The 4770-nt window shown below is 36.5% G+C and overlaps 1 long non-coding RNA gene across 1 annotated transcript; it reads right to left on the minus strand.

Moving 5' to 3' along the window:
- Window positions 1-472: 472 nt before the first annotated feature.
- LOC117632474 lies at window positions 473-2838 on the minus strand. Its single transcript, XR_004586474.1, has 2 exons — window positions 2696-2838; window positions 473-854 (listed from the first exon to the last, which is right to left on the minus strand). It is a non-coding gene; the product is annotated as an uncharacterized LOC117632474 (long non-coding RNA).
- Between the last annotated feature and the right edge of the window lie 1932 nt (window positions 2839-4770).

Consider the following 4770-nt stretch of genomic DNA (forward strand, 5'->3'; position numbering starts at 1 on the left):
AAAAGTAAACAGCAGAGCTTCTCCTAGCAAGCAAAGGCAGGATTGAGGTGATGACCATTAGTTCAAACATTATGTGATCTAATAGGGATAACTAATTTTGGGAACAAGTAATGAATCTTCAAAACGATAAAGAACAACTAGTAAACTAATTTATGCATTTTAACTTTGCACGGGTCATAGCGCTGAACATGATATTTGGTAACCATCTCTATACTTAGGGGTCACAGTGCTCAACATGATATTTGGTAACCATCTCTATACTTTACAGTTATGAAATTGACATGTACATTTCTTTTCCCCAAACCAAAGGTTTTTAAAAATTCCACAAAGTTTATGTATAATACTTGACTGTATGCAAACTCAAAGAATTCGATTAATGTATGAATAACAAATAATTCTTCATATATGCAAAAATCAACCACATGACTCGAAATTAGAAATTCTCACTGCACACAAATCCACCATTACTACATACAAATAAACATCCACAATTCCATAAGGCAAAAGGCAAGTTCTAAGGGATACACAAGGAAAGAAAGAAAAAAATATTTCCAAGAACAGCCAATGAGAAATAATGTTACAGACCAAAAGCAAACAAGGCAAAGTTAAACCACCATTCTTAAGACAAAAAGCACCAGACAATTTCTATTTATTGAATCAGCTCACAGAAAATGGTCGATGTGTATCACTTCAGGTCTCTCTTTGTCTAGATCAATTCATTAATTTGCCATTGCACTTCTGATATCTAGGAAAATCCATTGGCTCAAAAGACACCATCAGCTTCAACTCTGAAATTATGCATGGTTGACTACACAAGTTGTTTTGACCTCCAAACATGGGAAAAATTCTCAAGCCTGCAAGTACGCATAAAACATCTCAAGAATGGAATGATAAACAAACTCTGCGAAAAATAAAATAAAATACTACATGTAAAAAAAAAAAACAAAAAGATAATTAAACTGAACACAATAACTTACAGCAACATTTAGTAATCTAATTGATGGATACAAAGAAAACATTGACTTGATTTGCTTTCTCTTATGAGCTTTAGTATTATTAAACTGCAGCATCCTATTAAGTGCCTACAAGAATCGGAAGATATTTTCTAAAACCCCATATTTTTAGAATAAATAAAGAGAAAACAACATCAGCAAAATTGTTAAAACATTAGTCAAATTGTTGAGAATATAAAATCTCACATCCACTATTCTAAGCCTTGCATTTCAATATATAAAATTATGAACCTCTTCAGCCATTATCACCATAGTACTAGACTTCACTGACAAATAATGCATAACAAGTGGATGTCACAACAAGTGGATGTCTCATCAAATAGAACTTTGTAGCTAAAGGAATAATTAATTACATGATACATATGCAATAAACAAAGGAGCTGGAAATTAAATGAAACCAGGATGGGCAAATCTATTTCTTCAATCACAGAAGCATTTAATGGGTAAATTGAACAAACAACATATAGGTTCATGGGCTGAGGTAGAATTTCTTCATTCATCGTTAGCCACCTTAGTCCTTAAGAAGAAGAAATACATTAATCCCTAACCCTCCTCTTCCTCAAATTTCTTTCCTTCCATGCCTTGAATTCTATCCCTATTCATGCACCCATGACATGATCAGTCAAAGAGCAGTATCAACAAGCTACAAAAACAAGTCTCCTCATGACCCATTCGAACCATGCTCAAATGACACCCAAAAACAGAGTGATGTTAAAACAATTCCTTCTGAGCCACAAAACATGACGAAGAAGTAACCAGGCTAGATCACGGGCAAAAAGTACTTCATAATGAGAGCAGCAGAGTCACTGCTCTGTCGAAGAACTCTGTACTAGAAAACCACCATATGATGACAGTCAAAGTGAGGATTTGCAAGGTTTGTCATGTCATGCAATAATACCAGTCCATCGAACACATCTACCTAGTGAATAAAAAAAATATACATTCCAACCTTAAATATGAATGGAATTGATTTCGTTTAGATTTGAAACTCTGCACCATCTTACAAAGTAAATATTTTCACATAAGAGGACTAGTAAACATCTAACAAAATTTAAGACCCTGTTGCACCACATATGCACTTGTTTATTTGAATTGAACCTAGAAAGAAACCTCACCCATAATTTTTTAGCAACACCTATAAATGACACATACAATTTTCCTTCTTTGGATGGAAAAAAACAACAACAGGAAACACAGACTTCAATTGCAAAAATCACAAAAACCATTAAAACCATAATGAAACGAGAATAAAATCATAATAAACTAGCAATACAACAGCACTAAAATGCCAATACACAACCACTAAATTGCAATACGATAGCAAAAGACAGCACTAAAACATCAATAAAACATCAATAACAACAACAAAACAACAGCAAAATAACAGAATTCCAAATCAAACGCAAGAATCAATCCACAAAGAATAAACCCATTCAATGTTTCAAATATGGAATTATCAGAATCAGACAATTTCAAAGGAACCCCTCAACCCTAAACCAATTTCAGACAAACCCCTAAACCCTAAACCAATTTCAGAGAAACCCCTAATCCAATTTCAGAGATACTCCTAAACCCTAAACCAATTTCAAAGAAACCCCTAAACCAATTTCATAGAAACCCATAAACCCTAAACCAACTTCAGAGAAACCCATAAACCAATTCAAATTGATGATGAACAGTACCTTTTGCAGGTGAACGATGGAAGAGGAAGACCACTGCTTCACAAAGAGAGAGAGAGAGAGAGAGAGAGAGAGAGAGAGAGCCCCTAGAGCTTCCCGCGACAGTAAAAGAGAGAAGAAAGTGTGAGAGCTGATCGAACAGAGAGTGAGACCTGAGCAATAGAGACAGAGAGAGCTGAGCGACAAAGAGAGAACAAAATTTTAGCAAAAGTGATATGTGTGCAATAAGTGGACAATAAATATATATTTATAGGTGATAGTTGCAAAAATTTTGGGGAGAGGTGGTATTTTCAGTTCAAATTATAAAAATGGTGGCATTTAGAGCTATTTCCCTATATTTTTTGGGAGGTGTGTCAGGATGTTAGTTTATGCGTATGACTGGATTCAGCCACACATGTGATGCAGGTCCCGGAGTGTATGCTGGGGAGCAATAGTCCCCCAGTTGGACTGCTCATCCCTAGCCACATGTACGATGCAAGATCCAGGCATGTGGTTGAGAATAAACAATCCCCAAGTTGGATTGTTTCCCCTAGTACATATCTTGATGTGGTGAATGTGTGTGCGTATCTGTATGTATATCTATATATGTATATGTATATGGGGTATATGTGGAGTTATTTCCAGGTTGATGTTTCTTGAGTGTGTGCATTGAGAGTACTCTGCACAGGTATGAACATTTGAAATGAAGTTTGGAATTGAGATTGGATATTTGGAAATTACTTGACTTACTGTATTTTTACAAGGGTATGGTTGTGTGAAAAATGATTTTGGGTTTTGATGATTATATTTCATATTAATGAGTTCACTTTGGTGGTGTTGAATTTACGGTTTTACAATAAAGATTAGGTTAACAAGTTTACATTATTTTCTAAAACAGAGGGGGTTATTTATGTTAAATAGAAATGGTGTTTAACGCTTGTTTTCATCCACTCACATTTTCTGTTTTGTGCCCCCTAGGTTCTAGATATCCGAGGTCGAGACCACCACGTCGTGGCATCACCGTTGTCCGCACTGTAGGAATTCCTCCTTTCTTTTTCTCTACTTTCCTTTTGCATGGGTTGTAAACTAAATCTTTAGTTGCTATGCTTACTCGTTTTAAGTTTGGATAGAGGGCATGAAGCCAATTTGAATAGTCTTAACTGTTGTACGTGCCTTTACTTTGTGCATGCTAGAAGTTGGATTTATTTTGGCACTTGTTTGTAGGTATTGTAAATTGGGAAATGTTCCAGTTATAAGGACTGCCGAAATTTCGGTAGAAGTCGAATAGTCTATCAATTTAAATTGGGGCTAACGGGTTTCTTAGTAAAGTGGGTCTGACATCTGCCGGATGCCAGACAGAAAGTAGGGTTCGTCACGAATTCTGAGAGAGAACCCGGGACTGGTCTTGTCACCCCAGCACCACTCCCCATTTGAGAGAATCCGAGACTGGTCCTGCCAAAAAAATTTTCTATTCTTCCTCTTTGGTTCCTTACCTCCTCTCGTCGTTCATTTTTTTGGTGACACAGAGCTTGAGCAAAGGGAGCAATGGAGGTCTTACGGTTGTGGTTGGCCGGCGGAGGAGGAGTAGGGGTTGGGGTGTGAAAATTAAATTGGTGCTGGGATAGAAGGTGGTTGCGAGTGGGAGAATGAGAGGTGGTTGTGCCTGTGGGTGTTGACTGTTTGTTTTCACCAGAAGAGGAGGAAAGGGCGGGTTGGGTACGAGGGTGATTGAAGAATTTGTTTTATTGTTTATTTTAAACAATAAATGGAAATATAAATGGAAGGACTATAATGCCCTCAACAAACAAATCACATGGCCCCCATCACTATTTAGACAGAAATATGGTTGAAATCTCAATAAATTTAACAGCAAGTCCCATATTGGCTTATTTTAAACGAATAGAAGGAATAAATCAGCAGACGAAATAATTCGGAAGGATAAGTTCGAATTGCCTAATAGTTGAGGGGGCAAAACGACTAAAGATCCTTTATTTAATCGCTTTCAGTATCTGCACTCTATTCTGATTCCTATATTTAATATTTCTTCTTTGACCAATTTCCCCATGATTTAGCTCGACTTTCTTTTCCCTTGTCCTGTT

Source organism: Prunus dulcis, chromosome 6 (assembly GCF_902201215.1).
Source record: "Prunus dulcis chromosome 6, ALMONDv2, whole genome shotgun sequence".
Lineage (NCBI taxonomy): Eukaryota > Viridiplantae > Streptophyta > Magnoliopsida > Rosales > Rosaceae > Prunus > Prunus dulcis.